We start from the raw sequence: 26,654 nt of genomic DNA on the forward strand, positions 1-26,654 counted from the left end.
CCTTCTCCCTCTGACTTATTTCACTTTGCATAATACCCTCAATGTCCATCCATGTTGTCACAAATGGCTGAATTTCATCGTTTCTTATGGCTGAGTAGTAGTCCATTGTGTGTATATACCACATCTTCTTTATCCATTCGTCCCTTGATGGGCACTTAGGTTGCTTCCAAGTCTTGGCTATTGTGAATAACGCTGCAATGAACACAAGGGTGCATGTATCTTTACGCATTGGTGTTTTCAAGTTCTTTGGATAAATACGCAGCAGTGGAATAGCTGGATCATATGGTAGTTCTATCCTTGATTTTTTGAGGAATCTCCATACTGTTTTCCATATTGGCTGCACCAGTTTGCACTCCCACCAGCAGTGTAAGAGAGTTCCCTTCTCTCCACATCCTCTCCAACACATGTTGTTTCCTGTCTTGTTAATTATAGCCATTCTGACGGGCGTGAGGTGATATCTCATTGTAGTTTTGATTTGCATTTCCCTGATAGTTAATGATTTTGAACATCTTTTCATGTGTCTCTGGCTATCTGTATATCTTCTTTGGAGAAATGTGTGTTCAGGTCTTTTGCCCATTTTTTAATTGGGTTGGTAGTTTTTTTGTTGTTGAGATGCATGAGTTCTTTATATATTTTGGAGATTAAGCCCTTATCAGATGTATGGTTTGCAAATATCTTCTCCCAGTTGTTAGGTTGTCTTTTCTTTTTGTGGATGGTTTTCTTTGCTGTGCAGAAGCTTTTTAGTTTGATGTAGTCCCATTTGTTTATTTTTTCTATTGTTTCTCTTGCCCGGTCAGACGTGGTGCTTGAAAATATGTTGCTAAGACCGATGTCGAAGAGCGTACTGCTTATGTTTTCTTCTAGAAGTTTCATAGTTTCAGGTCTTACATTCAAATCTTTAATCCATTTGGAGTTAATTTTCGTGTATGGTGTAAGGTAAGGGTCTACTTGCATCTTTTTGCATGTGGCTATCCAGTTTTCCCAACACCATTTGTTGAAGAGACTTTCTTTTCTCCATTGTATGTTCTTGGCTCCTTTGTCAAAGATTAGCTGTCCGTAGATGTGTGAGTTTATTTCTGGGCTTTTGATTCTATTCCATTGATCTGTGTGTCTGTTTTTGTGCCGGTACCATGCTGTTTTGGTTACTATAGCTTTGTAGTATATTTTGAAATCAGGGAGTGTGATACCTCCAGCTTTGTTCTTTTTTCTCAGGATTCCTTTAGCTATTCAGGGTCTTTTATTGTTCCATATAAATTTTAGGATTCTTTGTTCTATTTCTGTGAAAAATGTTGGAACTTTGATAGGGATTGCATTGAATCTATAGATGGCTTCAGGAAGTATGGACATTTTTTTTTTTTTTTTGTGGTTTTTTTATTTTTTTATTTTTATTTATTTATTTATTTATTTTTCCCCCAAAGCCCCAGTAGATAGTTGTATGTCATAGTTGCACATTCTTCTATTGCTGTATGTGGGACGCGGCCTCAGCATGGCCGGAGAAGCAGCGCGTCGGCGCGCGCCTGGGATCCGAACCCAGGCCACCTGCATCGGAGCGCATGCACTTAACCGCTAAGCCACGGGGCCGGCCCTGGACATCTTAACTATGTTAATTCTTCCAATCCAAGAGCACGGAATATCTTTCCATTTCTTTATGTCTTCTTCAGTTTCTTTCAACAATGTTTTATAGTTTTCGGTGTACAGATCTTTCACCTCTTTGGTTAAGTTTATTCCTAGGTATTTTATTCTTTTTGTTGCAATTGTAAATAGGATGGTATTCTTAATTTCTCTTTCTGCTACTTCATTGTTAGTGTATAGAAATGCAACTGATTTTTGTATGTTGATTTTGTATCCTGCAACTTTACCATATTCGTTTATTACTTCTAAAAGTTTTCTGGTGGATTCTTTAGGGTTTTCTATATATAAAATCATGTCATTGGCAAATAGTGACAGTTTCACTTCCTCCTTTCCAATTTGGATCCCTTTTATTTCTTTCTTTTGCCTGATTGCTCTGGCTAGGACTTCCAGTACTATGTTAAATAGGAGTGGTGACAGTGGGCATCCTTGTCTGGTTCCTGTTCTTAGAGGGATAGCTTTCAGTTTTTCACCATTGAGGATGATATTAGCTGTGGGTTTCTCATATATGGTCTTTATTATGTTGAGATACTTTCCTTCTATACCCATTTTATTCAGAGTTTTTATCATAAATGGATGCTGTATCTTGTCAAATGCTTTCTCTGCATCTGTTGAGATGATCATGTGATTTTTATTCTTCATTTTATTAATGTGGTGTATCACGTTGATTGATTTGCGAATGTTAAACCATCCCTGCATAAGTGGAATAAATCCCACTTGATCATGGTGTATAATCTTTTTAACGTATTGTTGTATCCGATTTGCTAGTATTTTGTTGAAGATTTTTGCACCGATGTTCATCAGTGATATTGGCCTGTAGTTTTCTCTCTTTGAGTTCTCCTTGTCTGGTTTTGGTATCAGGGTAATGTCGGCTTCGTAGAATGAGTTAGGGAGCTTCCCCCCCTCCTCAATTTTTGAAAGAGTTTTAGAAGGATAGGTATTAAGTCTTCTTTGAATGTTTGGTAGAATTCGCCAGGGAAGCCGTCTAGTCCTGGACTTTCATTTTTGGGGAGGTTTTTGATTACTGTTTCGATCTCCTCACTGGTGATTGGTCTATTCAAATTCTCTACTTCTTCTTGATCCAGTTTTGGAAGGTTGTATGATTCTAAGAATTTATGCATTTCTTCCAGATTGCCAAATTGGTTGGCATATAGCTTTTCATAGTATTCTCTTATAATCTTTTGTATTTCTGAGGTGTCTGTTGTAATTTTTCCTCTTTCATTTCTGATTTTACTTATTTGTGCCTTCTCTCTTTTTTTCTTGGTGAGTCTAGCTAAAGGTTTGTCAATTTTGTTGATCTTTTCAAGGAACCAGCTCTTGATTTTATTAATTTTTTCTATTTTTTTTGGTCTCTATTTCATTTATTTCTGCTCTGATTGTTATTATTTCCCTTCTTCTACTGATTTCGGGCTGTGTTTGTTCTTCTTTTTCCACTTCCTTTAGGTGCATTGTTAGATTGTTTATTTGAGATTTTTCTTGTTTGTTGAGATAGGCCTGTATTGCTATAAACTTCCCTCTTAGAACCGCTTTTGCTGTATCCCATAAATTCTGGCATGTCATATTTTCATTTTCATTTGTCTCTAGGTGTTTTTTGATTTCTTCTTTGATTTTTTTCGTTGACCCAGTCGTTGTTCAGTAGCATTTTGTTTAATCTCCATGTATTTGTGGCTTTTCTGATTTTCTTCCTATAGCTGATTTCTAGTTTCATACCGTTGTGGTCAGAAAAGATGTTTGGTATTATTTCAATCTTCTTAAATTTATGGAGACTTGTTTTGTGGCCTAATATGTGATCAATCCTGGAGAATGTTCCATGTGCATTTGAAAAGAACGTGTATTCTTCGGTTTTTGGATGGAATGTTCTGTATATATCTACTAGGTCCATCTGTTCTAGTGTATCATTTAAGGCCAATGTTTCCTTATTGATCTTCTGTTTAGATGATCTATCCATTGGTGTAAGGGGAGTGTTAAAGTCCCCTACTATTATTGTGTTACTGTCTATTTCTGTTTTTATGTCTGTTAATAATTGCTTTATATATTTTGGTGCACCTACATTGGGTGTGTAGATATTTACAAGTGTTATATCGTCTTGTTGGATTGTTCCCTTGATCATTATGTAATGCCCTTCTTTGTCTCTTTTTACAGTTTTTGTTTTAAATTCTATTTTGTCTGATATGAGTACTGCTACCCCAGCTTCCTTTTCATTGCTATTTACATGGAGTATCTTTTTTCATCCCTTCACTTTCAGTTTGTGAGTGTCTTTAGGTCTGAAGTGTGTCTCTTGTATGCAGCATATATATGGGTCTTGTTTTTTTTATCCAGTTAGCCACCCTATGCCTTTTACTTGGAGCATTTAGTCCGATAAGTATGTACTTACTGCCATTTTTTAACTTTTTTTTTTCTCAGTGTTCTAGTAGTCCTTCTCTGTTCCTTTCTTCTATACACAATTGATGGTCTCTTTAGTTTGACCTCTGTCTGAAAGCTCTACTCTTTAACTCTTCTCCTCCCTCCTTTTATGTTTTTGATATCATATCTAACCTCTTTTTTGTGCATTTGTATCTGTTACCCTCTTATCATGGAAATAGATAATTTTTCCTATTTGTGGTCTTCTCTTTTCCCCTTAAATCAGTCCCTTTAGCATTTCTTGTAGCACTGGTTTCTTGGTGACCAACACCTTTATTTTTGCTTGTCTGGGAAATTTTTGATCTCTCCTTCCATTTTGAATAATAACCTTGCTGGGTAGAGTATTCTTGGCTGTAAGTTTTTTCCTTTTAGCACTTTAAATATATCATGCCATTCTCTTCTAGCCTGTAAGGTTTCTGCTGAAAAGTCAGCTGATAGCCTTATGGGGTTTCCTTTGTATGTAACTTGACTTTCTCTTGTGGCTTTTAGGATTCTCTCTTTATCTTTAATCCTGGACATTTTGATTATGATGTGTCTTGGTGTGGGCCTCTTTGGGTTTATCTTGTTTGGGGCTCTCTGTGCTTCCTGTACCTGGATGTCTGTTTCCTTCCTTAGGTTAGGGAAGTTTTTATCTATTATTTCTTGAAATAGATTCTCTGCCCCTTTGTCTCGCTCTTCTCCTTCCGGGACACCTATAACACGGATGTTAGTGCACTTGATGTTGTCCCAGAGGTCCCTTAGACTGTCCTCACTCTTTTTAATTCTTTTCTCTTTTACCTGTTCCCCTTGGGTAATTTCTTCTAGTCTTTCGTCCAGCTCACAGATCTGTTCTTCTGTATCCTCTACTCTGCTTTTGAGTCCCTCTAGTGAATTTTTCATTTCCAGTATTGTATTCTTCATTTCTGATTGGTTCTTTTTTATATCTTCCATTTCTTTGTTGACATTCTCACTGAGTTCATCTGTTCTTCTCCCCAGATCAGTTAGCATCCTTAACACTCTTTGTTTGAACTCTCTGTCAGGTAGGTTGCTCATTTCTGTTTCACTTAGTTCCTTTTCTGGGGTTTTGTCCTGTTTCCTTACTTGGAATGTATTCCTTTGCCTCCTCATTTTGCCTCTTTCCGTGTGCTTCTGTCTACGTATTAGGTAGGTCAGCTACGTCTCCTGCTCTTGGATAGGTGACCTTATGTAAGTGATGGCTTAGGAGGCCTGCAGTGTGCTTCCCTCAGTTCTCAATGTTCAGGGGTGACCCCTATGTGGGCTACGTGTGTCCTTCTGTTGTGGCCTGTTTGCTCTCCCTGTAGGTGCCCAGGGAGGCCGAGTTATGCTCCTGGCCAGCTGTTGTAATGCTCAGCTGCTTGTAGTTGTTGTGGGCCCTTCAGTCTCTTTATGAGGTGTGGGGAGCCCCAGCACAGTTGGCTGCAAGTTCTAATACCACATTTGTGTTGCAGTATTTCTTTTAAGTGAGTAGGCCCCCAGCCTGGCAGGTTGTTAGGCTCAGGGCCTTCCAATTGCTGTAAGCCTCCAGCCTTTAGGTCTCTCGTCAGCTCTCTGAGGATTGCAGCTGGTTGGGGCTGGCCTCAGGCCCGGGAGCATCCAATTGTTTCAGGTTTTGGAAGGTGGGGCAAACCCCCTATGTGGGTCTTTGAGAAGCACAAGTCTTCTGCAGCTGGCAGGCTCTGCCGCCCACAGGTCCACATACACAGTCAACACAGTCCTGCCCCGTGTGCGTGCCCTGACCTCCCGAAGCAGACCCAGTCTCTCCACAGCGGGAGCCCCACACACTCCACCACCTCCCCACACTCTCCACCTGCTCCTTGTACATGCCCTGCCCCGCTGAAGTCGACTCAGTTGCCAGGCTGCAGAGAATCCAGTCACCAATCTGTGCAGGCCCACAAGTTGCCTGAGGGCTTCTTCTTGGGTGGGGCCAGTCTCTAGGGTGGGCTGCCTGCCCTGGCTGAGCTGGATTAAATCGGTGCTCTAGCGGGTGGGGCAGACCTGGGCTAGCAGGCCTCAGGGAGAACTCCAGTGGCGTCTGTGTCAGCACGCCCACACCAGGCCACAACAATGGCCGCTGCCAATGTCCCAGTCCCTGGAGAGGTCTCACCTCTCACCGAGATGCACACACACAGGGCCTATTAGGTGAGTCTCTTTTCACCAAAGCACTGTGCACCTTTCTTTCTGGTGATTTTAGGTTGCTTTCTGAAATGGGTGAGTTTGCGCATGGGCCCTTTAAGAGCTGGTTTTAATTTCTTTGTGAACCAGCTTTTCTGGGGGTATTCCCCAATGTTTTAGTAGCAGGCAAAGTCAGATATTATGCCGCTGGTCTCGATTGTGCTGGGTCCACAAAATGCCCACAGTGGGGGCGCTCCCTGGCTCAGGGCCCCACTCCTCCAGGGAGGGCTGCGTACCTGTGGGCTGCTCCCGGGCGGCCATGACGCTGGCGGCTTGTGAAGGTGGCGTTTTTCCTCTCCAGAAGGGAGTTTCTGCCTCTTCTACCTCAGTTAGGATTGTCCGTTGTTGCAGGAGTTCCTCTTATCCAGTTTTCAGTTCTATCTCAGGGGTAATTTTTCCACGAGTAGTTGTAGATTGGCTGTGTTCACGGGAGGAGGTGAGTTCAAAGTCTGCCTATGCCACCATCTTGACTTTCTCTCTAGACTTGCTTTTGATTTCTTTCTTCAGAATTTTGTAGTTTTCTGTACCTACTTTAGCGATCATCCCATATCCCTCTGTCCTCCCCAGCTGTAAGCAATCATTAATGTACTCTCTGTTTCTATAGATTTTCCTATTCTGGACATTTCATTTTAGTGGAATCATATAATATGTGGTCTCTTGTGACTGGCTTCTTTCACTTAGCCTAATGTTTTCAGGGTTCATCTGTGTTGTAGTATGTATCATTACTTCATTCCTTTTTATGGTAGGATAATAATCTGTTGTTTTTCCATCCATCGTTTGTTAGACATTTTGGTTATTTTCATCATTTTTGCTAGTATGAATAATACTGCTGTAACCACTTGTCTATAAGTTTTTGTGTGGATATATGATTTTCTTTGTCTCGGGTAGATATCCAGAAGTGGAATTGCTGGGTCATAGGGTGACTCTATGTTTAACTGTTTGAGGAACTGCCAGGTTATTTACCAAAGTGTCTGCACCATTTTACATTCCCACTAACAATATATGAGGATTCCAGTTTCTCCACATCCTCATCACTACTGGTTAGTATCTGACTATTTGATTATAGCTATTCTAGTGGGTGTGAAATGGTATCACATTGTGGCTTTGATTTGCATTTCCCTCATTACTAATGATGTTAGTATCATTTCATATATTCATTGTCTATTTGTATATCTTCTTTGGAGAAATGTCTGTTCAGATCCTTTGCCCGTTTTAAGTTGGGCTATTTGTCTTTTTATTGAGTTGTAAGAGTTCTTTATATAGTCAAGTTACAGGTCCCTTATGACATATATGGTTTGCGAATAATTTTTCCCGTTCTGTGGGTTGTCTTCTCATTTTCTTGATAAGGTCCTTTTAACCATGAGTTTTTATTTTGATGAAGTCCAGTTTTGTTGCTCATGCTTTAGGTATTATTTCAGAGCTTTTATTTTATTTATTTAAAAAAATTTTTTTTTATTCGTTTTTGTCCCCCAAAGCCCCAGTAGATAGTTGGTATGTCATAGCTACACATCCTTCTAGTTGCTGTATGTGGGACACGGCCTCAGCATGGCTGGAGAAGCAGTGCGTCAGTGCGTGCCTGGGATCCGAACCTGGGCCTCCAGCAGCGGAGCGCGCACACTTAACCGCTAAGCCATGGGGCCAGCCCAAGGTATCATTTCTGACTCTATTGCCGAATCTGAGGTCATGAAGGTTTAGTCCTATATTTTCTCCTAACAGTTTTAGAGTTTTAGGTCATTTAGTTTTGATCCTTTTTGAGTTAATTTTTATGTGTGGTGTGAAGTAAGGGTCCAACTTCATTTTTTCATGTGAAGCTATCAAGTTGTCCTAGGACCATTTGTTGAAAACACTATTTTTTTCCCTCGTTGAATGGTCCTGATTGGCACTTTTCTTGAAAATCAATTGACCGTAGACACACGGGTTCATTTCTGGACTCGCAGTCTATTCTGTTGATCTATATGTCTGATCCTTCTGCCTGTACTAGACTGTCTTGGTTACTGTTGCTTTGTAATAAGTTTTGAAATTGAAAAGTGTTATTCCTCCTACTTTAATTGTGTTTTTTTCAAAAGTGTTTTGTCTATTCTGGCTCCTTTGCAATCCTATTTGAATTTTACAATCAGCTTGTCAATTTCTGCAAAGAAAACGGCCAAGATTCTGGTCGGGATTGTCACAAGTCTGTAGATCAATTTTGGGAGTAAAGCTATTTTAACAGTATTAACATTTCTTTCAGAGCAGGTCTGGAAGTGCTGAATTTGCTGTATATTCAAGGAAGTGTTTATTTCTGCTTCATTTTGATGCATAATTTCTTTGGATATAGAGTGCTTGTGGGTGATTTTTTTTTTTCTTTCCACACTTGAAATATTTTACCCACTCTCTTTTTGTTTGCATGGTTTCTGATGAGAAGTATGCTGTAATTCTTGTTCTTCAATAGTTCAGGTGTTTTTTTTCCTCTGGCTTCTTTCAAAATTTTCTCTTCATCTTTGGTTTTCTGCAGTTCACGTATGATATGCCTTTGTGTAGATTTTTTGGTATTGATCCTGCTTTCAGTTAGGGAAGTTTTTATTGACATATCTTCAGTCATTGATTCTTTTCCCAGCCGTGTCCAGTCTATTGATCATCACATCAAAGACATTTTCTCTTTCTGTTACAGTGTTGTAATTAATTTACGGCATAACTTTTTGATTCTGCCTTAAGTTTCCCATCTGTCTGCTTACATCACTCATTTGTTATTGTATGTTGTCTACTTTTTCCTTTATAGCCCTTAAGATATTGATGATAGTTATTTTAAATTTCTTATCTGGTAATTCCAACATCTGTGCCATATCTGAGTTTGATTCTGATGCTTATCTTTTCAGGTGGTTTTTTCTTGCCTTTTGCCATGCCTTGTAATTTTTTTGTTGAAAGCCAGATGCTTTGTATTGGGTAATAGGAACGGAAGTAAATAGGCCTTTTGTGTGAGGTGTTAGGTTAATCTCGCTAGAAAATTGGACTCTGTTTAATGTTTGCTGTAGTTGTAGGTATGAGAGGCTTTAAATTACTCAAGTATCTGTGTTTTGGGGCTTCTCGAAGAGTTCCTTGTTAGTGTTTGGCTCCCCACTAAATCTCCCTGCTACCTCTCTGATTGGGTGGGGTTGAAGTACCTCATTACTTGGCCCTTGTGACCTTTACTAACATCATTGGTTAGAGAATGGCCTCCTTGTTACTTGACACTTGTGAAGTTCTGACTCTCCACTAGGCTTCCTCTGTGTGTGGGGGGTGGGGTCTTGTTATTGTCAGTAATGACTGCCCTGGTTCCTTCCTCTGCCTTCTCTGACACCACCCTGGTGGGGGTTTTGGGGTGCCTTGTTAGCCTGGTAAGTATGGAAATCTAGTTTCCCTGCCCACCATTGCTGGTGGTATGTGGGTGGAACTGTTAGTTTGTTCTGTGGCATTTGGCTGGAGAAGAGTGGTTATATCTACAAGTTTTCAATCTTGCTAGTCTTCCCCTTTTCTGGTGCCTGTGCTAGCTAGAGCAGGGATTTATTGGTCTGTGGGTTGCTGACTTCCCTCTTCAAATCTGGGTTATATGAAGCCAAAAGTAAACCCAGAGAACTCACCACGGTGTTGTTCATTGGGTCCTGAGGTCACTAGTTGGTCTACCTTCTCTTTACCTTTCAGAGTCTTCTTGTGTTTGTTTTAAATATTTTGTCCAGCGTTTTTATTTGTACTTAGTGTGGGGAATAGGGAAAAGTACATTTACTTCTCTTTCCTAAAATTGGTAGTGATTGGTTAGGTTTTTAATGGTAGTTTTTACATATTAACTTTCTTGACCCGTAAACAGTTTTGTTAGTCTTGGCTTCTATGGGATATCCTCTCATCATAAGCTTCCATTGCACCCTGTGCTTTTCCTTTGTTGTACTCATCACATTTATGATTATTTTCTTTCTTCTCACTAGTCAGTCTGTAATCTCCAGGCCATGCTAGTTATCATATCTTGTTTACCTTTGTATATCAAGTGCCTAGTATGGTACCTGGTACATAGTAGATATGCTAAATGCTTCTGGAATGACCACCAGTGTTTAACCACAAAGACTTAGATGTCAAAGGGGAAGGGGAAACCCAGATTAATGTCCCATCAAGGGTGCATGTTTCTGTTTGATAAACAGTGATCTAGAAGTGCTATGACCCTTTGACAGAGGATGTTATTAGATGGAGTTGGGGATAAGAAGTTGTAATGCAATACAAAGATTCCAAAATTTGAGTCATAAGTCATAAACTTCAATTTGGCTCTCTGCTTCCAATAAAATGGACATCATATTCAATGTCCTCCTTAGAGCAACAAGTTTTTAGGTCAGATTTCAAAGTTCATACTAATGCCTGATATGGAGATAAAACTGAAAAATCAATGTTAGTTCAGAGCTGCGAACCTTAGAACAGCCTTAAAAACCACCCACTTTGCTCCTGATGCCTTATTTTTCCCTCATGATCTCATTACTGCTCCTTTAATATATGTGTCTTACCAGTCTTGAGTATCAAGTTTCCCAGTTCCATATAGTTAGAAAGTGTGGTCTGAAACTGGAGAGTAGAAATAAATGGTAGACCTTTGTCTATGAGGATGACAAAAGGAGGAGAAATGATGAGTGACAGCCTGACACTTAGAAGAAGGCCAAAAAGTTATAAAGCTTAGAATCATATTATTTTTAAAATACAATATGAATATTTATGATGATGACCATAAATCTAGAAATGTTTAAATTATGTTCTATACTACCTTTTTATGTTGGCAGTTATATTTATAGAAAGTGTTTCTTCATTGACCGTGGTAAACTAATGCATTTCTGGCATTTTAAGTCTAATCTTAAATTAATCTGGAAAATTTTATATGGGCAACAATTCATCAACTGACATTTGGAGAGGTTATTATATACTAGGTTCACAAAACCAGTTCTCTAATTTGTTATAGATTTAAGCTTTGTTTCTAATTGAAAAGTATTTAAATATTTTCTTTTAGTTTTTATTCCCAAATTGTGTGGACTGTTAATATAGATGTTTATTGTATTTAAAAATAAAAATTTTAATTATGCATGCATACATTTATATATTTACGAAGTAAGAATCATACTGTATGTACAGTTTCACTATAGGGAATATTTTAAAAATATCTGTTATATAAATCAATTATCTATCATACAAAAAAGACTGCTTGAGGGATGTAATTTTTCAGGCTAATTGGATTTTCTGATTAATTCAGGATTAGGTTATGTAAGGTTTCTGTGTTTGTTACAGATTTTCCTAAATCTATTTCCACATAGATGGTACTGAATCTACAAACAAATATAGACTAGCATTGTATAGCAACAAGTAATAATGTTCCCTTTCATCCAAGTCCTTGCTCACAGTTGATAGATCTTTTTGTTAAGTCCTACCCCCTGCTACAGTGCTGGAACCAGTACAGTCATTACTTAGCTTTCTTGAAATTTTCTGAAATGCTGCTTTGTCACCTGCTCAGGCTCACCGCAGACTTCCTACTTAATTTCTTTATTGCTTAGAGCAGTTCTGAAATTAGGAATCTTAGGAGATTTGGGGGCTCAATCTTCCTTTAGTACTGATGATTTCTGCTATATATGGCTTGAATAAGTTTTGGTGAATTTGTCTGAAAACCTAATTCTCAGTATTTATAACATTTTTTTTTTTGGTAAAATATGGGTGAAGTTCCAATGTCTTACTTAGAAAGCAGTTGGAATTGTCTCTTGAGCCCTGGTATTATTGTTTGTTTTACTTTTTAAATTTAGGACAATGTGGTGTCTGAACTTGAATTTGGACAGGCGTGGCTTCTGAGATTTGAATTCCGCTGTTGCTTAGTTGTATGACCGTGGGCAAGTCACTTAATCTCTGAGCCACAGTTTTCTCACCTCTAGAAATGGAGCTCAGAATTGTTAGATTTAAATGTAATCTTGTGTGTGAAATTACCTGTGTACCTGGCAGAAAAGGAGGGACTTAGCACAACATTGGTTCCATTCACTTAGTAATATAGACAGAGAATATAGAATGACCGACTACAAGGATTTCACTACTCTTTAAGATCTCATAGTTTTCTTTAATTTGGTGTTTTAAGTTTGTATATGTATTAAAATTCACTAAAGTCATTCTTAGACCTTTAATCATAGACGATAACATTTTTAAGTGGTTCCTGGATTTTTAAACAATTTTCAAAATTACTTAAACATGTTTTTAGGGAGTAGAAAGCAATACCTTATTTCAGTGTAAAGGTGAGCTTTGTATTACTCTTGATAATTACTACTAATAATAAATCTTTAAGGAAATTTAGGCATAAATGTATAGATAGAAGGAAATTTGGGAGAGGAGCTAGGTCAGCTTGACATTATATTTGGGTCAAACCTGAAGATAAAATTGATTGAAGTCTTTTAGGATGACTGGTCTTATTGTCTTGGGCACGCCTTCTATTTTCCATGAAAAGAACACCTGGTTATAACGGCTGGGGTCTTTTCTCAGAAACTGCTGATATTAGAAAGCAAATACAGTCAGGAGTCGCTTAACAAAGGGGATAGTTGTGAGAAATGTGTTGTCAGGCAATTTTGTCATTGTGCGAACATCATAGAGTATACTTACACAAACCTGGGTGGTATAGCCTACTACACACCTAGGCTATATGGTACTAATCTTATGGGACTACTGTCATAATGTGTGGTCTTTTGTTTACTGAAACATTGTTATGCGGTGCATGACTGCTTTATTATCACTAGCTTCCTTCTGGAACAAAGAGCCTGTTTTATTTCAGCATAGATCTGCTTATCAGGCCCATTCCTTCTTAATTGTTTGGTTGTGACCTTTTTGAGGATCTAGTGAAAACCATGGACCATCTTTCCAAGAAAATGCCTACATGTATATTCATGCATACAGTTTCATTGGGCTCACAGTCCACAGAAAACTCCTCTTAACGTCCACCTTCCTTTCACCTCCACCTTTTCCTTTTCTGAAGACAAGTTGGTCTCTTTTCTACCTTTCTTCTAAATTCTACCTGTCCTACCACCTCATGATTCCCAGATGCATTTGGCTTTATTTTAAATTTATTTACCTTTTTCTGCTTTAATTTCTGTGCATTAGTCAGAACTTAGTTGTAAATGGTAGAAACCTGACTGTGACTCGTTCAGGCGAAAGGGAATTTATGGGTTCATGTAACCAAACTACAGGAGGGTTTATTCATCTAGGCGTTCGGGGTGATTGGAACGAGGGCCTTGTTCACTGTCAGGATTCCCTTTATCTCTTCTATTTCTCATCTCCAATTATCTCTCCATGATTCTATCATTTTTCCAGACAGACTTCTTCCCCATGACTGTAGACAGGTTGCTGGCAACTGCTAGGATCACATCTCTAGTTTATCTGCTAGAGTATCTGTTTTTATTCCCCTTGGTTCTAATTTAGAAAATCTTGGAGAAGGAATCTGGCTTGGCTTGGGGTATGCTTATATTTATGGCCAGGGGCGTAATTGGACCCTACCCAAATTGCATAGTTGGAATTTGGGGAGAAACTGTTCTCCAAAAGTAGTAGTTGATACAGTGTTCCCAGAGTAAAGGAGACGTGCTGGGCAGACAAAATGATAGTTGTCTTCCTTATCCTCTTTTTCTGAGATTGAGTCTCTAGGTCCTCCCACGTTATACCTACTCTGTACCAGGTCAGGCATTGACACCAACTGCCAGGAAGGCCAGGGAGAGAGCTGGCAAGGACAGAGTTCCCAGACTGATTCTAGTTCAGCATAGGAAGTTTTGAAGATCCAGATTTCAAGTAGAGAGGAGTTCTATGTGCTATAAAATAGCAAGAGCAAAGTAATATTCCCTTTGTGCATGCCTTGCTCTCTTCAGATTGTAGTCTTTAAATCCAAAGATTGTGGGCCAGCCCCGTGGCTTAGCGGTTAAATGCGCGCGCTCCGCTGCTGGCGGCCCGGGTTCGGATCCCGGGCGCGCACCGACACACTGCTTCTCCGGCCGTGCTGAGGCCGCGTCCCACATATAGCAATAGAAGGATGTGCAGCTATGACATACAACTATCTACTGGGGCTTGGGGGCGGGGGGGAGAAAAGGAGGAGGATTGGCAATAGATGTTAGCTCAGAGCCAGTCTTCTTCAGCAAAAAGAGGAGGATTAGCATGGATGTTAGCTCAGGGCTGATCTTCCTCACAAAAACATAAATAAATAAAACTGTAAAAAAAAAAAACAAAAGCAAAACCAAAGATTGTGTCCTATTTCTGCCAGCAAACTTTTGACAACAAATAATGTAATAGTAAATAATCTGTGAATAGTGAAGGCAATACTGATATTTTTAAAAAAAACCTTAATGTGATATGTCTACAGTTGACAAGAGGTGAACTTGTGTTGGTTGATTTTATGTGTCAACCTGGCTGGACCATGGTGCCCAGATATTTAGTCAAACATTATTCTGGTTGTTTCTGTGAAGGTGTGTTTTGGGTGAGATTAACGTGTAAGTCAGTGGATTTTGAGTAAAACAGCTTACCCTCCGTAATGTGGGTGGGTCTCATCCAATGAGTTGAAGGCCTTAGTAGAACAGAGAATAGAACCTCCCCTCATTAAGAAGGAATTCTGCCAGTAGACTGCCTTTGGACTGGAACTGCAACTCTTCTCTTGGTCTCCAGCCTGTCAGCCTACCCTGCAGATTTTGGACTTGCCAAGCCTGCACAATTGCATGAGCCAGTTCCTTGAAAATAAATCTCTCTCTCTGTACATCCTGTTGGATCTCTTTCTCTAGAGAACCCTAATTCACAGGAGATAGCTTCTGACTGCTTCAGGTTTTTATCATCACAGTTGGATCCAAAGAAAGGCCTGAATGTCATATGTAAAATCCTTTACAGGGACATCTCATCCTAGCTTAATTAAGTCTTGTGCTCATCTCTGGGCCAATAATTCTGGTAGGTAGGTTGAGCACCCTGATTTGTCAGAATTGCATTTTATGCCAATCCCTTCACAAAGAAGGTATGAGGTGTGCAGGGTAGTATGATTGGCTGTCCCATCAGAAGCACAGCATTTATGGGAGAGCAGATAACCAAAGAAAGAAATGGTGGTGGTACTAGTATGTGAAAAGGGGAATACTAAGCAGTCAAAAACAATAAATATTCATATAGCACAATTATTTGCTATACATTGGGATATATCTATCTTTTGGAATATGGAATGAATGTATTTATGTTTCAGAATTCTTGGATACTGTGTAAGGTCAATTGCATATAAATTTCACATCTGTGGATGGATTCTGATAGACTTAAATGCATGAATATTTCAGTCTATGATTTTAAAAAGTCTTAGACCATTATTTTTAAAGATTAAAGTCAAAGTGTCAGTTGACTTGGGGTATTGGAAATTTCTCTCTGTCTCTTTAGACTTAGATGTATATAATTGTAGTAGATTGTACCAATACAAAAGATGGTTGAAAAGATGACATAATCTTAATAGAGTCATTAAAAAAATGTGTACATTAAAAATGTTCTGTGTTGTCACCCTGTTTTCTTCCTAAGAAAGAGTTTGCTAATCTAGGTGACATATCAACAAAAACAACAGATGTAGAAACATTTTTGCATTTTTGTTGAGAAAAATCTCATCTGTATATGTGGAGTATCTTGAGCAATTGCTTCAGTAAATGCTAGACAGATGGTTTAAACTCAGAATGACTACTCAAATAATTTTATCACAACAGTTACTTTGAAGCATGGTGTAATAACACTTGAGCTCAGATTTCTGGAAAATCATGAATGTAACTTAGTACATTAAAGAAAGAGGTGCAGGAATCGGCTTCTAAATTTGTGTCTCAGAGCGTTTCTACAAGATACTTGATTTTTGAAGCTCTCTTTTTGTAACCTATGGTTAAATACTGCTTATTTTGTCTGTTTTTCTATCTCATAGCAGAGTGGAATTCATTAACTTAAAAGTGGTTAGAAAGTTGGTGAGTGACAACTTGGTTTTTAGTGAGAGAGAGAAAAATAAAAAACTAAAGAGCCTTCATTAAAATAACCAACATAGTGAGAGAGAGGAGGTTGAAAGGAACTAACCATTGTTGAGCATCTGTAATGTGTCAGGCACTAGAATAGGTGCTTACGTGTTTGCTTCACAACTGCTTTGTAAGGTAGGTAAGGATAACTTTCTTTTTACATTGAAGAGACAATTTCATATTCTCAGTTTAACTTATACCTTTTAAAAATACTTAAAAATAATTATATCAAAAATTTAACATTCTTGTTTGATTGAGCTGTGAGTTGAACCAGTCACTTTTTTCATGGAACACCAATTTTACTTGAGCGGATGATGAGTGACAAACTGGTTATTTATACCAGGGCATTTGTTAGACATTTTCTCAAAAATGAACAAAATAAGCCCATCACTTTAAGGAAAATAATTGATTTTTGTTGCAAATGATAAAATCAAGCTTTCAAGTGAAAATCAGAATTTTGAAAACTTGTGTCTGCTACCAGGAGCTTATAGCTTCTCAATCTCAAGGCTGTTCTGAGGAAAACAGTGGTGATATTAGGTTTGTTTTGTGTTTCGTTTTTTGATACAGTGATGCGTTGCTTAATGATGGAGATACGTTCTGAGAAATGTGTCATGAGGCAGTTTTGTCATTGTGTGAAGATCATGGAGTGGTGTTATAGCCTACTACACACCTAAGCTATTTGGTACTAATCTTACGGGACCACCGTCGTATATGTGGTCTGTCATTGACCAAAACATGGTTATGCGGCACATAACTATTGTATGATGAAATGTTTCAATGTTTGGAAGCTAAGATAAGCATAACTAAATGAATTAATATTTTTCAAATAACTGCATGATGGGTACAAGAATCATTCAACGGCAAGATAGACCAATGGATTTTATTTTATTTATTTATTTGTTTTGGTGAGGAAGATTGTCCCTGAGCTAATATCTGTTGCCAGTTTTCCTCTTATTGTGTGAGGAAGATTGTCCCTGAGCTAACATCTGTGCCAGTCTTCTTCTATTTTGTATGTAGGACGCTGCCACAGCATGGCTTGATAAGCGGTGTGTAGGTCCATGCCCAGGATCTGAACCCACACACCCTGGGCCGCTGAAGCGGAGTGCATGAACTTAACCACTATGCCACTGGCTGGCCCTGACCAATGGATTTTAATGTAACAGAGTACAAATAGTTAATTGATGTGATTTTAGATTTCACATTGCAACTAATCTTTAAGAAACCACCGCTCATTGAGTTTCGGTGGAATGTCAGAGAAGAATGTCCACAATTATCTGAAAAGCCTATTAAAATACTTTTCCTGGGGCCAGCCTGGTGGTGTAGCGGTTAGGTTCACTCATGCTGCTTCGGCAGCCTGGGGTTCGCCAGTTCAGATCCTGGGTGCGGACCTACTCACTGCTCATCAAGCCATGCTGAGGTGACATCCCATATAGAAGAGCTATGACTCTACAACTATGATACACAACTATGTACTGGGGCTTCGGGGAGAAAAAAGAAAGAAAAAGAGGAAGATCGGCAACAGATGTTAGCGCAGGGCCAATCTTCCTCAAAAAAAAAAAAGTTTCCTTTTTCCATCCACATATCTAAGGCCATTTTTTCTTTCTTTTCTTTTTTTTTTTTTGTGAGAAAGATCAGCCCTGAGCTAACATCCATGCTAATCCTCCTCTTTTTTTGCTGAGGAAGACCGGCTCTGAGCTAACATCTATTGCCAATCCTCCTCCTTTTTTTCCCCAAAGCCCTAGTAGATAGTTCTATGTCATAGTTGCATATCCTTCTAGTTGCTGTATGTGGGACGTGGCCTCAGCATGGCCGGAGAAGCAGTGCGTCAGTGTGCGCCCGGGATCCGAACCTGGGCCGCCAGTAGCAGAGCGGGTGCACTTAACCGCTAAGCCACGGGGCTGGCCCCATTTTTTCTTTATGTACTTCAACCACAACAGTATATTGCAACAGACTTAATGTAGAAGCAGATATGAGAATTCAGACAAGAGATTAATAAATGTAAAATAATGCCATTTTTCTCACTAATGTTTTTTGGGGGAGACTATCAGTATTTTTCATAAATATATATTTATGTTAACAGGTGATGTGTTTATTATTTTTAAATGAATTTAATAAATAATTTTAAAATTTATTAGTTTTAATTTCTAATATGAAATATCAATATATATAACTTAAATGAACAAAAGCGCTCTGGTGTCCCAAATAATTTTTAAGAGTGTAAAGGGGCTTTGGGCTGAAAACGTTTGAGAATTGCTGTTTTGGTGGAAGGATCTACATTTGGCTAAGTGAAACTGGTATTTGATTGAGGCCTTGCAAGGTTCTTTTTCTTAGAATCTAATCCCTTTATGTATATGTTAGTGGTTGATGATGATAAAAATTTTTGATAAAATGTTTTAAAATGTGCCTAAAAGTTTTTTGCTAAACTCTTTCCGTTAGAGAGGCAGCTGGTAGATGAATTCTTTGTAAAAGCTATATCAGTTAATTTGGAAAGCATATAATCAGTGGTCTTTTAACAATACAGAGTTTACTTTTTTTGTTGTAAACATATATGCAGTATTTTGAACTATAGTAGTATTAAAATGTTGGAAATTTCTTGCCTTAGAAAGAGTATACTTATATCAAAAATTATTCTACATAAAGTGATATTCCCATAAGGAAGGCACAGTGTGAAAATACTCAATTTTCAGCTCTGAAAACTTGAATATGAAAAAATAGAAATGACAAGAAGTGAAAGACTTATGTCTCTAGTAAGAATGGAAAAGAGGAAGGAAAGATTTCCTGTAGTCAGACTGTTTTAAATATTTTTTGTGCTGATGTTAGAGAATGGAAAGCTTACCAAAAAAAAAAGTCATCTGCCTACTATGTTGGCTCTTCCTTAAGCATAATGTGCAGTGTGAGAGGTACCTTAATTAGTGACAGAACTGTTTTTTTTTTTAAATAATTTTATTTATTTCCCCCCAAAGCCCCACTAGATAGTTGTATGTCATAGCTGCACATCCTTCTAGTTGCTGTACATGGGACGCGGCCTCAGCATGGCCAGAGAAGCGGTGCGTCGGTGCGCGCCCGGGATCCGAACTTGGGCCGCCAGCAGCAGAGCGCGCGCACTTAACCGCTAAGCCACGGGGCCGGCCCCAGAACTGTTTTTCAATACTTCGGTATAAGATGAATTAACACCATTTCTCTTTTTATCTGTTTAGCTTGTTGAACTAAAATTTAAAGAAAGTTTGGGCAAGGGGATAATTAATGTAAGTCTTAGGGAATAAATATTCTTTTTTTTTTTTTTAATTTTATTTATTTATTTATTTATTTCCCCCAAAGCCCCAGTAGATAGTTGTATGTCATAGCTGCACATCCTTCTAGTTGCTGTATGTGGGACGTGGCCTCAGCATGGCCGGAGAAGCGGTGTGTCGGTGCGCGCCCGGGATCCGAACCTGGGCCACCAGCAGCGCAGCACACGCACTTAACCGCTAAGCCACAGGGCCGGCCCAGGGAATAAATATTCTTAATGCAATGAAACATCAACCAGGTTTCCTGGGGGACAGAAATTTTTGCCTAAGTGAAATTCCCGTAGTAAACAAGGATATCCGATATCTGTTCTTCATCCACCACTTATTAAAGTCTTTCTACATGCTAGATAAAATGCAAAGTTTTATCTAATTTCTGCCTTTAAGGAGCTCAGAGTTTAGTGTATTTTAGTCCACTCTCCAGCATTAGTAGAAGTAGCATATGAAAGATTATTGAAACTCTTTTTGAAGAATCAGACTTTTGTAGTCATCATCGTTATTATTATTAGCTGTCTTTATAGTAGTTGATTTGTTAGTTTCTAGTGTCTCCAGGACATACTCAATGTTACCTTTGGAGAAAAAAAAATTATGCTATCATTTGCCTAATTCCTCTAAAATGAAAATGTTGAAAAATTCCAAGTAACAGCTTTGGTTAGGTAGGCTGTGACTGCTATAATTTTTTTAATGTAGACATTCACCTTTCTTTTTATCTGATAAAAAAGAAAAATGTCTAAACAAAAAACTTGTTTCCCCTACTCTCTAAGTTTGAAACACTTGTTTCTCCTACTCCGTGAACTCTTAGAGTTTTTATTATTTCTGACATTCATTTAAAATTTTATAGATGTAGACTTAGATTTATTTTGGCAGCTGTACCCTCTGAATTTTACTTAATCATTGTTGGCCTCTTAGTTAGAGCCCAGAGCATACATCTGGCTTTCTTTAACTTTCTGTCTAGTAGCTTCTCCACGGCTGATGACCATAGGTAATGTTAGTTAAAATCTCCCAAGTATCTAAGCACGTAATCTAGCTGAATGGTTCACAGTGAGGGAGTTATTCTGCCTCCCCCTCTCTTTGAGAAACTGAGTGGGAGGGTGTCCAGTCGCTTACTTGGAGAGAGCAGATAGAGGTGTAGTGCTGTACTCAGAAATGTATGTGAAGCTCATTTTTAAAAAGAAATTGGTGGGCAAGTCTTGGCTATTTTGTAATTTCCAAGTGATTTTTTTTTTATTACTTCAAAGTGCTGAAGGACCATCAAAATTAATCTTGAGAATTTTCTCTTTCTGCTTAAAATTACCTAGTGCCCCATACTTACAGGCATTCAATAGGTTGGATGACTCTATGTATTGAATCAAGTAATCTGTTTCCTAGTGGAACATACTTTTGCACTGTTAATCATCCTGCTTTTATTTTGCACAGCAAAATTAGTTGGAGGGTTAGAAACATTTTGAGCAGTGTCATGGATATGGCAACTATATTTTCCAAACCAAAAATCAGAACTTTGTTGTGACGAGTATGAGAAGTGAGAATGTACTTCTGGGGACAGTGTGGGGCAATATTTGAAATCTGAACTGAGCTGTATGGTTGCCATGCTCACAGAGAGGAGAGCATTATTTAATTATTTAAAATATTTATTGATTACTTATGCTATGCCAGGCATGTTTGAGAAAATATAGAATAATATTCTCAAATCTTTTACTAAAAGATAGGCACACTGAAATTGAAGTGGAATAACTTAGCACTTAATATTTCTTGTTAGTGTTTTTCTGTTTGTAGCTTTAGGAAGAATGTGCCAGTTCTTAAATTTGAAAATATTTTACGTTGTGGTAACAAAAGTATTTATTCAACACAGTTCTAAGAAAAGATTACTATTACTTCTACTTGGGTGGGACAATATAGGCGGTGAGTAATAGCCTGGACTTTGAAATCAAATAGACCTAGTTTAAAATCTTGGTTCAGCAACTTCCTCATGAGGAGGTATAATTAAACTCCTAGGTGTTGAGAAGATTAATGAGATAAGTAAGTCAAATGCCTCAGACAGAGTATATGCTTAATAAATGTTAATTGCTGTGCATTATTTTTGTCATTGCTAATGGAAAATTTTATTGAAAAAAAGACAGTTTGAAACTTTGTGGATTTCTGAGACCCTTCAAAAAAATTTTTGTAACTTCTACGGAGGCAAGCAAAAATTCTTAAAATAAATGTATTGTTGGCATATTGGTTTAGAATCGGTTTCTTTGGGTGTGTGCTTTATGTAATTTGGATAGTGTAGTGAGCCTCTTGTAGTGTATCTGTGGACCCAGGACACTTATTCCTGTTTTTCAGCCTATAGGGGTAATGTTACTGTTTTAGGCAAGTTTTCATTTTTTTAACATGATATTGCTCACTACATTTATATTATATTTGATATCCTTTGTCAATTTTAATATTGTTGTCGAAAACTGATATGATACAGTTGTGGAGGAACTTATGATGTAAAGTCTGGGAAGTAGACTTGACTGCTTTGAGTCTTGCTTCCCATAGCTGAGTTGCAAAGCTTCTTGAGGATGAGGATTTCTCTGTTACTTTTTCTATCCTTTCACTCAAGGATGTCTTGAACGTGTCTTTGAATGAATACGTGAATGACAGAGATCATAAAAAGCTACTAGTGAAATCAAAAGACATGGATGTTAAAGACTATGACTTCTCAGTTCTACTTCCTAATGAATATATACATTGTCAAACAGAAATATTATTTTATACACTGGCACAAGGCCTTTTCTTGTTTTTCCAATGTAGTTTGTAATGTAATTCCAAAGAAAACTTGAATTTTGGTGTGGTTTACTTTCTATAGCTTATACCTGTTAACCTTTGCTAAAAATTCAATGTTGTAACTTTTTACCCATTAATAAAGAGGCAAAGAGCATGAATTCTGGAGCCAGGTTGCCTGTGTTCAAAGTCCAGATTGATCACTTTCTAATTGTCCGACCCTGGACAAATACCTGAACTTTTCTGGAACTATTTTCCCATCTGTAAAATGGGAGTAAGAGTAGTCCCTATGTCATAGGGTTATTATGAAGGTTAAATGAATTAATAGAAGTACTTAGAATAGTGCCTTGTCCACAAAATATACAAGTGGTTTCTATGGTTTCTATTATAATGTATAGATGTACCCTTGTTACTTTGATATCAGACATACAGATAGAACTATATATTTTTGACATTAAAAATAGAAGAAAGGAGAAATAGCTGAAGCCTATTTTAATGTTTACTTAGGAAATAAAATTTACTTAGCAAGTGAATATGAATGTAAAAGTCATAGAAATACAATTGTCTATCTGGTTGAAGTATCAGAAGTGGAACTCAATTACTAGGGGTAATTTGATGTACATGTTATGTGTATCTATGTTTGGTTATTTTACTTGAAGTGATGTGAGGCTGTGTTTTCTAGATAAGCATTTTTCTGAGACCATAACAAGGCAGAGTATTTGAAAATAGATCTACAGTATCTTCCCTCTATTTTAGAGAAGTTTGAACCCCTCGAATTAAACGTTATATTTTTAATATCCATTGTGAACTAGGGGCTTTGAGAGAACTGTTACATGTTTTTTATATGTATTTGTTAAATACTTGAATCATTTTTTATTTGGAAAAGAAGAGAAAACACTGTTGGAGATGAATAAAATAAAGCAAAAACTATGACTTGATATTTACTGGAATAATTAATTCATTTATTTATTCGCTAACTAAATAATTCTGGAGCACCAGCCATGTACTTTGTAATGTGCTAGGTTCTGGGGGTATGATGATGAGCAAAGAGCATATCTTGTAATAGAACCATACTTTATGAATGAATACTAGTTAACCTATGTAAAATGGTAGATTATTTCTGTTGTTTCCCTATTATCTCCCATAAGAAAAAATTTTAATTTAACTGGATATTCCCTGACCTCTGGGGGTTGTTAAAAGTACCTGCATAGAGTGGCCAGAAACCTTGTGGAAGTGTGTAGGAGACATTGCTGTGACCATCAAGGAACTATATAGGATATTCCAATATGATTCTGGTAGTGTAGCAGGTGGTGATTTTAGTTATGGGAGTTACTTGAGATGAAAACTGCCAGGCCAGTGTTAGTCTGTTAGTTTATATTGACTTTTTTTTTTTTTTCACCTAAAGCCAAGTTTGAGCACATTAGGTGATTTGTTGGGAGGCAGGTGATTAGTAGGATAAGGCAATGTGTAGGATAATATAAGAGGTTAGAGGAAAAATATGTGGAGATGAATAAGTTAAACTATTACTTATTTTTTTATAGTGAAAAAAGCTTGTATTTAGAATTAGCCAGCTGGACTCAGTTTGGATGGTCCCAGTTTTGTTGGCAACATCCAAAGCATCATAGTCAGGAGCCAGTCGAATGTACGCCGCCTTCTCTCCATCAGGCCTCATCAGGGTGTTGACCTTGGCCACGTGAGTGTCACAGAGCTTCCTTCCAACCTGTTTGATCTGGTGCTTGTTGGCCTTGACATCCACAGTGAACACAAGTGTGCTGGTGTCGTCTGTCGTCTGCGTGACTGATTCAGTGGTCAGGGGGAACTTGATGATGGCATAGTGGTCAAGCTTGTTTATCTGACGGGCGCTCTTCCGAGGATATTTGGGTTGTCTTTGGAGCTGCAGTGTCTTGGGCAGTCAGAAGGTGGGTGAAGTGCAGATCTTCTCTTTTTTTTGTGTGGCTGTAGATGCCTTTTTACACTGCTTTCTTGGCCTTCAGAGCCTTTGCTTTGGGTTCAGCTTTGGGAGAGGCAGGGGCTTCGTTCTTCGCTTTTGGCACCATCTTTGTGAAAAAGGCTAACCTGTTATTAAAGCTGGGAATTCTGCATTTAATTTTTGTGTCTATTTGTCTTGGGCTAGGTACTAATAAAGCTATATTTTTAAAATAAATTTTGTTTTTGGAAATTATTTATTTTCAGTTTAACTATTTTTATTATTAGAGAAGTTGATTCCCATACATTTTCAATTGGGGGGAAACACAATATTTCCTCAATTTTTTTTTATTGAGGGATAATTGACATACATTATATTAGTTTCAAGCGTACAACGTAATGATTTGCTACAGTAGTCCTCCCTTATCCGTGGTTTTGCTTTTCATTGTTTCAGTTACCCGTGGTCAACTATGGTCCAGAAATATTAAATGGAAAATTCCAGAAATAAACAATTTTTATTTAGGTTTTAAATTGTGTGCCGTTCTGAGTAGTGTGATGCAATCTCGTACCATCCCGCTCCTTCTCACCGAGGATGTGAATCATGCCTTCGTCCCGTGTGTTCATGCTGTACACACTGTCTGTCAGTTAGTCACTTAATAGCCATCTCAGTTATCAGATCAACTGTTGTGGTATTGCAGAGCTTGTGTTCAAGTAACCCTTATTGTACTTAATAATGGTCCCAAAGTGAAAGAGTAGTGATGCTGTGATTTGGATATGCCAAAGAGAAGCTGTAAACTGCTTCCTGTAAGTGAAAATGTGAAAGTTCGTGACTTAATAAGGAAAGAAAAAAAAAATAATCGTGTGCTTAGATTGCTAAGATCTATGGTAAGAACAAATCTTCTATCTGTGAAATTGTGAAGAAGGAAAAAGAAATTCATGCTAGTTTTATTGGCGCATCTCAAATATATACGTGTAGGAAAAAACATAGTAAATGTGGACTTCAGTAATATTTGTCATTTCAGGCATCCACTGGGGGTCTTGGAACGTATATCCCCTGTGGATAAGGGGGACTATTGTATTTGCATATATTATGAAATGATCACTACAAAAAATCTAGTTAACATCTGTCACCATACATAGTTACAGAATTTTTTTTTCTTATGATGAGAACTTTTAACATTTACTCTCTTAGCAACTTTCAAATATGCAATACAGTATTATTAACTATAGTTGCCATACCATACGTTATATCCCCATGACTTATTTATAACTGGAAGATTTTCCTTTTTTTAAGGATACCACTAAAGTTCTTTGTGATAACTATCTATTTCCATAGTTAAGCAAGAGAAATAGTCTTATCTTTTAAATAAGAATTAAAACATATGAATTAAGGAAATCAGTTGAAACTCAGTTAACATAAAAGTGACACTTTTACATAGCTGAAGATTGCATCTGTTCATCCTTTCTGAGGTTTATAGAAGGACAATGTCAGTGTCAAAGGGATCTAAATTTTGTAATTATTTAAAGTAATTACTTTGGAAAAATGCAGTACAATATGTATTCATCTAATTCTTGTGTACTTGGTTTTAATAAAACCTAGCTTAAAATGGGGAGGATATTTGCATAGGGGTTGGCCAACTTTTTTTGTAAAGAACCAGGTAATATTTTGGGTTTTGTGGTCTCTGTCCCAAGTGTTCAACTTGGCCATTGTCGCGTAAAAGCAACCGTAGACAATATGGAAACAAAGGAGTGTGGCTGTGTTTCAGCACAACTTTATTTACAAAAGCAGGCTGCGTGCTGGATTTGGACCATAGTTTGCCTGTCCGTATACTATAAGGAAATATAGGAAAATGCTGCACTATTTTCTTTTCTGTTTTCATTTTATTCCTCATTTTAATAAATGTGAAAAACAATAAAATGCTCAAATACAAAATGGCAGTAGCGTTGCAATACAGGTATTATCTGAGGCTTCTGAAACAGAATTGTTGCTATTATTTGCTCAAGAAGTTGGTCAGCTGGTATAAGACAGTTCAGGTTTTCGTATTAAAGGAAGCTTAGGAGTTTCATTATGAAATTATGGAAGTGCAAGATGCTTGAAAGTTAAAAATTTTAAGGAAAGGGTCATAGCATGCACCTATTATGATTACGACTTCATTTAAGACATCAACAGAGGTTATACTTGAGTAGTAGATTTCTGGAGGTTTTTTCTTTTTAATCCTATTTATTTCCCAATTTTTTTTTTTAAAAAAGAAGATAGATTTATTTTTTACCTTTTGTATCTACATTTCATAATTTAAGGAAGAGTATATCTTACTATTTGTGTGGCTTTCTAGCCAGGTAAGGGTAGTTTTAAAATTTTATTAATTATCCACTAAATATCTCCCTTAAATAAGTCAGATTTTCCTTCACTTGGTTTATCATGCTTATTATTGAAAAGCATTGTTAAGCACCTGTGTCATATGGATGATACTGCTAAACATTCAAGTAATGTAACATATACAAAGGGTTT

At 37.6% G+C, this 26,654-nt stretch overlaps 1 protein-coding gene and 1 pseudogene across 9 annotated transcripts in view; one reads left to right on the top strand and one right to left on the bottom strand.

Annotated features, from left to right (window-relative positions):
- ARHGAP12 (Rho GTPase activating protein 12) overlaps positions 1-26,654 on the top strand; it is a 123,330-nt gene that overhangs the window by 25,099 nt on the left and 71,577 nt on the right. The gene's annotated exons all lie outside the window — the stretch shown is intronic.
- On the bottom strand, positions 23,667-24,276 carry LOC106801053 (large ribosomal subunit protein uL23 pseudogene; annotated as a pseudogene).

This window comes from Ceratotherium simum, chromosome 32, assembly GCF_057802395.1.
Source record: "Ceratotherium simum simum isolate JZ-2026a chromosome 32, ASM5780239v1, whole genome shotgun sequence".
NCBI lineage: Eukaryota > Metazoa > Chordata > Mammalia > Perissodactyla > Rhinocerotidae > Ceratotherium > Ceratotherium simum.